General features: G+C 46.9%; 1 protein-coding gene across 3 annotated transcripts in view; it reads left to right on the top strand.

The window, feature by feature from the left end:
* Window positions 1–9,937, top strand: part of LOC308129802 (dedicator of cytokinesis protein 3-like) — a gene marked incomplete at both ends in the record, with an annotated part of 109,850 nt that overhangs the window by 14,043 nt on the left and 85,870 nt on the right. The window lies entirely within an intron of this gene.

Below are 9,937 nucleotides of genomic sequence, written 5' to 3'. Positions count from 1 at the left end.
TCTTCTCTGCGATAAAGTTTGTGGGGAGGAGGAGGAAGAGGAAGAGGAGGAGAGAAAGAGGAGGAGGAGGAGGAGGAGGAGGAGGAGAGGAGGAGGAGGAGGAGGAGGAGGAAGAGGAGGGTTTTTTGTTTGTGTCCATCACAAATTTCTTCTGATTAATCCAGACTAATGCTTCTTTTGTCACCAGCAGGCCTCCTTCTCCTCCTGCCAGGCTTCAAACAAATCAATTACAGCAGTACGAGGCGGCTGCTCTGCTCCTCCTCCTCTTCCTCCTCCTCTTCCTCCTCTCCTCTGCCTCCTCCTCCTCCTCTTCCTCCTCTTCCCCCTAGTTGTTGCTGTTGTTAACAAATAGGCATGGAGGGCTTAGGAAATGATAATTTCTTTAATCCCTTGATACTTAGCATTTAGAAAAACAGTAACACACACACCACACACACACACACACAATGACAAACTCCATATTTCAAAGTTTTTATGTTTTTTGGAAACGATCTTCAAGTTGTTTTTTTTGTTTTATTTCAAAGTTTTTATGTTTTTTTTGAAACGATCTTCAAGTTGTTTTTTTTGTTTAAAAGATAAAGAACTTAAAAAACGGATATAAAATATAATATGAATACTTTCACTCAACATTACCGACTTTTCTCTCTTTCTTTCTTTCTCTCTTTCTATGCTTTCTTTCTTTCTTTCTTTCTTTCTTTCTTTCTTTCTTTCTTTCTTTCTTTCTTTCTTTCTTCCTCCCTGTAATCCCGCTCAGCTGTTGGAACTTTTGTTAGCGACAAATAATTGATGCGCTGACTCAGCACAGCTGCTCTGATTGGACCATCTGCTTCTCCACACTCCTGAGACGTGGATTTGTAATCAGATTACTTGCTGCAGTGTGGTGGTGGGAGAACCGCGGCAACCACAACTACAGATACTCACATTAATGTAATGAAGTAGTACTTTCTTCCCAGGGGTGTGTGTTGTGTGTGTGGGGGGGGGGGGGTTATTATGGGATGGATGCTCGTACAAACTTTGTTGGGGCTCAGTGACTCACGTCGGCTGCTGCAGACAAACACTGCGTCCTCCCTCACATCGCCCGCAGCCTCAAAGTACAAAAGTTTTACACACACACACACACACACACACACACACACACACACACACACACACACACACACACACACACACACACACACACACACACACACACACACACACACACACACACACACACACACACACTGGGGGAGATGTTTACCCTGAGCTGCAGAGAGACGAGGATTTTCTTGATGTTTCTCCTCGACTGGAGATAAAGTGACCCTCAGTCAGAGAAAATTCCACTATAGATAAAGACGTACAGGAGGAGGTTTGCAGGAACTGTGCTGGAAAAAAAAAACAAAAAAACAACGAAAACCTTCATGAAGCGCAGTTCCACTTTCTAAACTTCATCCCTCCTACGAGTTCTCTGCGAAGCTCCCATGTCGACGGAGTTTGGTTCAAGTGGCACAAATAGTTAGAAAAGTTTTGCAGTCAAGAGCTGCACGTTTTTCCATAATGTTAAAACAATAAATAAAAAAAGACCATCAAGTTCAAATTGACGGGGCAAAATCCGTCCATCCATTCATGTCGTATCACAGTTTCACATTTTGAAAACAACTATTGTAAATATTGAAGCTCCAGAAAAAGGAAAAGAAACACTGCAGTGTGCATGCCAGGCCACTAGTCGGTGCTGCTGTGCATCTTGTTTCTTCTCGTTCGACGCGTGAGCAGAACTTGGGTCAATTTCCGGGCGCAGGGAGAACATGCAGCTTCTCCTCCCACACAGTTCCGTTTGGTTCGGTTCCTCCAGCAGAAGAAGAGCGATCAGGTTGTGTGTCGGGGTTGCAGGTTGCGTTAGTTTGCAGCGTTCTCCACAAACCGCCGTGAAAAGAAGCTGCGAGGCAGAATAATTAAATCATTCGGAGGAACTTTCTCTTGTGTGTCCTGTTTTTTTTGGGGGGGGGGAGTATGGGCCGTCTCTTCATTATTTTAGTCGGAGTCAGAGCCAAGTCTGGCTTTTTTTTTTTTTTTGTTTCTTTCATTTTATTTTTCCCAGCCCACAAAGGAGCTGGGTAGATTTTGTCCCGAGGCCTCAGTCTGCTAATGCACTTATGCAACAGTACAGGTTTGACTCATCCTGCAGCACAGCCGTCTCTCACCTGCTCGCCTGCCTTCATAACGTCCAGGACACGCCCGTCCAACGATTCGAGACGATTCGAGACTAAATTGTACGGCGTGTTGCCGTGCGATTTAGAGTGAAGGACAAAAGACATCGTCGGGAACCAACGATGTCTTTTGTCCTTCGCTCTAAATCGAAGGCATGCGGCTTTGAAGTCGACCGTCGTCGCGGTCTTGTGACCGAAGACGACCTGCGATTAAAATTCTGATTTGAGGTGAAGCCAACCAACTGACCAATAAATAGAACGTAGGATGAAACGACGCTCCGATCAGCCACGAAACCCAGACGGGAAAAGTGGGCGGGGCTCCGTTCATGTTCGCCTTCGCCAACGAAAGCTGGGGCAAATGTTTGTTTTTGTTGTTGTTGTAATTTATGTAATTTATCGTGTTTGTATTTTACCAACTTATAGCAAAAACTACAAACTCAATTTGCATGAATACCAATAGAGGGCGCCAGGCCCCCCCTGAGCAGGAAGAATTTTTTTTTAAATAAAATATTTTAATGACATGACATGACAATGGACTCTGAACTGAATTCGCTTAATTTTCTACAGATAATCTTTAGAGGATTTCTTGATTTCTGCTCTCTACAGTATGTGTGTGTGTGTGTGTGTGTGTGTGTGTGTGTGTGTGTGTGTGTGTGTGTGTGTGTGTGTGTGTGTGTGTGTGTGTGTGTGTGTTGTGTGTGTGTGAAAGCTGCCCAGAGGAGGCGGAGCTTAGTACCGATGACACGATGAGTGACTGACCAAATGAAACCAATCATTTGACGTCAGAGAGTCGAATAGGAAGAACATTGGCTGAAATTAAATAATAATGAAAAACCTCACCGAAGAAACGTATCACCAAAAACAAAAATTTGCCATTTAAAAAAAAAACAACATAAATCTCGCGTTTCGATTAGATTTTTTTCCTCAATACACTTAAAATGACTGCAGACATCAGATATATTGTCAAAAGTTAAAATGCATAAAAATGAAAACTCCATCACTCAACAAATTTGAGTTTTATCCAGGTTTAAACAAAAAGTGCAACTATGGAAACCCACAAGGGACGGAATGCGAAAAATGTTGAAAAACTGGAGAAAAAAAAACCCCTGCGAATTTTCAAAATTTAGCTCCAAATTCGATAAATCGACTTCTTTGCCAGCTATGAGGAGGTCAAATCAAGAGAACAGAACAACGTCGTCTTTTCATGACGAAGCAGCAGCGTGGCGGATCACATAACCCGGTCGTCCGTTGGTTCCATGGCGACAGGAGAGCCGGTTTCGGCGAATAGCTCATGGTGACCCGAGGAGGGTAGGAGTTCCTCCTCTTTACGATAAATCGAAACTCCGCCTTGGGTCACCGACTCCCCCCCCCCCCCCCCCCCCCCTCCACCAATGTGCAGGAGTTTTCAGTGTTTATGCAGGCGAGGACTCGACTCTGACCCAAATGGAAAAGACAAAGCCTGCAGCCGCCGCCGAACTCGCCCTTACAGTAGCTCGCAACTTTAGAAGCTGATGAATGATTCAATACAACACTGGGGGGCTACCAGCTGAACTAAAACACTTTGGATGGGAGACTTTTCTCTTGTCGGGAGAGTTTTTATCTGAAAAAAAACAAAAAAAAACCCCCATACAGAAATTCCTCTCTTATTCAGGCGCAGTGTTTTAATCATATTTTGTATGATTTATAGTCGCTCCGGTTCAACCTCTTAACATAATTGTTTTGCATAGATTATGTGGCCTTCAAATGCTCCTGGGAAATGAGAGTTGTGTTTTCAGATCTCGTTCTTTTTTTTCTTTTCTTTTTTTGAATTTTATTTAACAGTCAGAAAAAATGATGCCCTTTTAAAACGAGTGCTAAAGTCTTGTGTCGGCGTTGACAGAGTGTGTTCGTCTTGAGAGCCTGTCAGTGCCAGAAAACAATGTAAAAGCATGGCGAGAGCTGTCTTGTGACCATGGTTACCGCATATCAATACTACCAGAGGATTTAAAAGGGAAATAGTTGCAGTCGCATCGAGATCCTGCAGTAAAAGTGTCACAATAAAGATATTAGTATTTATGCGTTCAGTCTCCGGGCCTGTATGATATCATACTTTTACCAACGGTTTAATATACGATAGTTTTGTCGTTTCCCTGCAGCCGCTGGCGGATGATGATTCACATCGTGACTTTTAATTCCTCTCCCATTAATGACGCAGCAACTCCCAGCACATTCAGAATGAAAGAAAAGGATCCCAGCAACAGTAAAGAGGGAAGCATATTTCACAGCGGTGCAGTGAGCTGTGGGCTTTTCCGCCATCTGTCCCGCCGCTGCTCCCGTTAGCGGAGCGTCGTTTATCTCGGGGATCTGAACAAACTCAGCCTCGTCTGATTATCGTCCTCGACGAGACGAAAACCGTTTCCTTTAATGACGAAGCAGAGCTGATAAACCGAGAGTCACGTTCATATCTGCAGGGCAGAGTGGACCTCTCTCCCTCCGTCTCTCTCTCCCTCAGTCTCTCTTTCTCTGTTTCTCTCTCTCTCTCCCTCTCCATCTCTTTGCCCCCTCTTTCTTTCCCTCTCCCTCACCCTCTCTCTCTGTCTCTCTTTCTCCCACCGTCTCTCTCTCTCTCGCTGTCTCCCTCCCTCACCCTCTCTCTCTGTCTCTCTGTCTCTCTCTGTCTCTCCCCCTCCTTCTGTCTCGCGCTCTCTCTCTCTCTTTCCCTCTCCCCCTCCCTCTCTCGTTCTCTCTCTCTCTCTCCCTGTCTCCCTCTAGTTCTGTCTCGCTTTCTCTCTCTCTCTCTCTCTCTCGCTTTCCCTCTCCCTCCCTTTCTCTGTCTCCCTCTCATTCTGTCTCTCTCTCTCTCTCTCTCTCTCCCTCCCGCTCTCTGTCTCCCTCTCGTTCTGTCTGTCTGTCTGTCTCTCTCTCTCTTTCTCTGTCTCTCTCTCCCTGTCTCCCTCTAATTCTGTCTCGCTTTCTCTCTGTCTCTCTCTCTCTCTTTCCCTCTCTCTCTCTATGTCTACCTCCCTCTCTCTTTCAGTCTTGCTCGTGTTCTATCTCGCTCTCTCTCACTCTCACTCTCTGTCTCTCTCTCTGCCTCTTTCCCTCTCCTTCCCTTTCTCTGTCTCCCTCTTGTTCTCTCTCCCTCCACACTGTGAATGTTTCTCACACATAAAATCAATCGGCGTCGTGATGAACTGATGAATTTCCCGTCAAACTCGTGGCGGATCGATAAAATTCTTCTCAGAAGTTCCGTCTGCCTCCTGAATATTCCCCCTCTCCTGCTCTCGGGCGGGAAGACGAGCGGAAATCAAACTGGCGAGAGCCGGAGAGCAGAAGCAGGCGAGAGGAGGAGGAGAAGAAGAAGAAGGGCATTGTGGGAAGTGTCTCGCTGTCCTTCACAGCGTCTCTCCCGGTCCCACCTCGCATGTTTTATTCAGAGTGCCGAGTCAGCTGGTCGGGAGGTCGTCGGGCCGAAGAGGCACGTCGGAGCCGTCACACGGCGGCGGCCAAGACAAACACACGCCGCGCCGCTTTACGACTGTCAGTTTGTCGTTTATTAGCTGCTGTGTAAAGTTCACTGTTCACTCCATCAAGTGGCTCGGTTTTATGGGCAGAAGCCAAAGAAAGAGAGAGAGAGAGAGATGTGAAGGTCTGAACAGTAAACAAACACCTTCTGCTGTCTGGAAGCTTTAAAACAATCTCAGGTTCTCGTCTGATGAATTCCACTTTAACGACGATCGGCTCAGAATCGGGGGATTTTTTTTGTGTACGTCTCGTCTGAACACTGTATTCTGTGTATAAAGATCCCGTTGGAGGTGGAAGAAGACAAAAAGTTCAGTATTACAGCCTTAGAATGAGAAGAATAAAACCGGCTGAGCACTTTAAAGTGCAAACAGTCTCTTTCCGACGATCCTGGAGTCTCTCCGACTCAAACACCAGCAGGTGCAGAAGAGCTTGATTCGCTCTTCCAGCAAATACGTTCAGCGTCCAGTTGGATTCGGTTCGGATTTGCTCAGAATGACAGCGTGAAGCACCGGCGACAGTATTTACAGGAGGGTTTTGCGAGTTTAACGCCTGTTTACACGAGAACAATCCGCTGGAAACGCTGTCGTTTGTGTGACTTTGACATAAAGGAGCCGCGAGTCTCGACAATCAAATGCGACATCGTGGGGCTGAACGTGTTTCAGGAGGAAGTCGTCAAACACATTGGAGGGTTTTTTTTTTTCTTTTAAGGTCTTCAGTATTCCAGTACACCTGGACTTATTCCGGTCGTGTCCTTGTAAGGTCACACATAATCGAAACGTCACCGTTCCCCCGCGGAGGGTAAAATCTGATTAGGTTTAGTGGCACCTTTGCTGCATGAATTTGAATATTAATGAGGGGGAAAGGATTTAAGCGACTTGCTCTAACATGGAGATGCTTTAGAAAGAGAAAAAAAACAACCTTTCTGACCACAGTCCTAATCCGGAGAAATCCGATACTCATTTAATTATTGAAAACAAACTGGTGGAAATGCTCACAAAGGTAGAAAGCAGACGTCTAAATACAGTCCAGACACAAGACCAAATCAAGTTTAAAAAACCAGTGTGAATCCATTGGGAACGCCAGCCAGAAACCGGTTTCATCCTAACATTTCAGTGACCTCGGATGGATATTCATGTATTTTTTACACATAAGGACACGTAGTTCCTTTGAATAGCTCAACATTGGTTTAAAATCACGGCCGGATAAAGAAGCCTGAATAAATAAATGGTCCAAGTTGTATTTCCCAGAGCGGTTATTGCGCCGTCCTTTTTATGTCTTCCGACCAGAAAAGTTCAATCTGCTGCTAGCTTTAGCATTAGCCCAAGCTGTGTATCGTTACTGGTTACTATTTGAATAATCTCCTGTTTAGGGAAGGAGCCTCAATGATTTGAACGAACTCAAACTTCCTAACAGTAAGATAAAACAAGTCCCGTTGGAAGGAGCATTAGCATTAGCCTGTATCAACAGTTGCTGGATTAGCATTAGCCACCTTAAATTAACATCCCTTCTAAAGGTCCATCTGGTGAAATTGTTCGAAAATTCAGTGTGAAACATGTAAGAGGCTATAAACTAGTGCTGGCTTTAGCGTTAGCTGAAGCAAATGCCTCTATAGTTACTATTGAGTTAAACTCCTATTTACTCCAGGAAAAAAACCCCACCTCAGACGATCTTTACATTTCAATTCAACTCAGTCCGACTCGTCAATGTCAACCCTGATCAGTGATATGAAGTTAAAAAAAAAAAAAAACAACTAAAAGAATTGTAATATGATTACTTGAGCAGAGCGCCGCAGTAATTCTGAAGGAGTGGAGTTGACTGGAAGCCGTGTGGGGAAAACGTGAGGAAGCACAGCTCGTGTAGCGGCGGCGGTGTAGCGGTGGCGGTGTAGCGGAGGCGGTGTAGCGGCGGCAGGCCGCCGGGGCCTCAGTGACTGATGGCAGGAGGCGGCAGCATCCGTCCCCCCGCTGGAAATCTGTGTCTCTGGATGAATATCTGATGAGCCGCCTGCAAAGCTCAGCAGAACTCCGCATGGCATACGTCAAAAATGTTCCTGCCGTATGCAAATAAATAACTCCTGACTCCTGCCTGCGGGAGGGAGGCGTGGCGCTAAATCCCGGCTCCGGTGGACACACGCCGATGCTAATGCTACGTCCGGTGGGTTGCTTCACGTTGCGTTAGTTAGATCAGGCTCCTCCTCCAGTGAACAGGAGTTTAGTGAGTTAGTAAACTTTTGGGAAAAAAAAAAAACCTCCTTTGCTAATGCTATCGGTTAGCTTCTCGCTACTCCGCCGTGCCTCCTCTTCGCCCAGATCGATGGAATAATATTACGGTGGGAGGAAAAACAGGATGGTAAATCTGTCTCTCCTCATTCCTTCAGTAATTGAATTTCCTCTCAGCCCCCCCCCCTCGTATAACGGCTGCCATTATTGGTAAAGCTCCGAAGCATTTTAATCTGTGTGAGCATGTGTGTGAGAGAGTGTGGACAAAAAGTGGGTTAGGGGACGTAAGCCCTCAGCAGAGCGTCCTGTCAATCTGTTATCCATCCACGTCGCCTCCACAGGGCAGGGGGGGGGCGGTCCCCTCTTCCCCCCCGGACCCATGACACTAAGAAGATTACACCCCGTCCACGGCCGCGGTGATTCCAGGAACAACCGGAGCAGGAAGTGAAGCACTCGGGTGGATGAACGGCAAAAAGGGCAAATCAAGAGGGGCGTTGTCTGAGTGGGCTCGGGGTAAAAAGGGGGGGGGCATCATGGAGTCGATGGAGGGCACGCACATTTATCTAATGACTGGAAATGTGAGACCCTGGCGTCCTGGTCCCGTCTCCTGTCTCCTGTTTGTTCTTCTGGCCCCGTCGGTCAGTTCGATGAGTGTAAACTGGTCTAAGCTGATGAGACGAGCCTGAAATTGTAGTTTTCTGCTTGACGGTCTCTCACTTCCTGTCTGAACGGACTGCAAGCAGAGCGTGGGCCGCCCGGGGCAAGGCCTGGCCTTTACTGTCTCGAGCCGTTTTGGCTGCTTGTCTCTTGCTGTTCAGGGATTAATGTGTGACCCAGTGGGGGGGACAGACAGAGAGACAGAGGGACAGACAGACAGAAGGTCTTCCTCGGCCACCAGGAGAGCTCCACCCCGTTTCAGCTCAATTCGTCCTGCTGACGACGCAGAGACGTTTTCTCTTTTGGCGTCATTTTGAGCTGCTTCCAAACTTCAATGTCTGGAGATCGACCAGGACGTCCATGTCCGTCCTGAGAGACAGTAGGGGGGACCTTGTATAAACCTTGACAATCTTGTTTCTTTTTTCAATTCCATGGCCCTTCACCTCTGTCCTGTCGCTTTGTCCTGTCTCGTCCTGTCACTCTGTCCTGTCTCCTCCATCACTCTATCCTGTCTTGTCCCATCACTCTGTCCTGTCTCCTCCCGTCACTCTGTCCCGTTACTCTGTCCTGTCACTCTGTCCTGTCTCCTCCCATCACTCTGTCCCGTCACTCTGTCCTGTCTCCTCCCGTCACTCTGTCCTGTCTCCTCCCGTCACTCTGTCCTGTCGCTCTGTCCTGTCGCTTTGTCCTGTCTCGTCCCGTCACTCTGTTCTGTCTCCTCCCGTCAATCTGTCCCGTCACTCTGTCCTGTCTTGTCCCCTCACTCTGTCCTGTCTCGTCCCCTCACTCATCTACAGAGTCTTGGCAGATTGGAAAGTGCAGTTTACTGCCTGAAACACACAAAAAATAAGAATCCTCCAATTATTTCTTCAGCCTGTCTCTCCATCTCGTCCCTCCATCCTGTAACTCTGTCCACTCCCTCCGTCCCATCCAGTCCTTCAGTCCCCATCCCTTCATCCAGTCTTCTGTCCCTGCTGATTCCTTCACTCGTAATGCCACAGAGCCGTCCTCTGTCTCTTCCAGCCATAAAATCCTGCTCTCTTCCTTCATATCTCAGTTTGTCCTTTTCTCCTCTTCAGACGTCTCCTTCCTGTCCACAAACATGTCGTCTTCATCTCCAACTTCGTCTCTCCTTTGTCTCTTTTTCATCAGTGAGTCATAACATCTCCTCCTAAAGCACTCGTTTACCATCAGTCACCAGTGTCTTTCTCTCTGTCTCTCCCTCTGTCTCTTTGTCTGTCTTTCTTTCATTCTCTTTGTCTCTGTCTCTCTCTTTGTCTGTCTTTCTCTCTGTTTGTCCCTCTTTCTCTCTCTCTCTCTCTCTCTCGGTCTGTCTCTTTCCCTGTGTCTCTCTCTTTGTCTGTCCTTCTT

Source organism: Blennius ocellaris (genome assembly GCF_963422515.1).
Source record: "Blennius ocellaris genome assembly, chromosome: 4".
Classification (NCBI taxonomy): domain Eukaryota; kingdom Metazoa; phylum Chordata; class Actinopteri; order Blenniiformes; family Blenniidae; genus Blennius; species Blennius ocellaris.
This window is presented reverse-complemented; position numbering and strand designations above follow the sequence as displayed.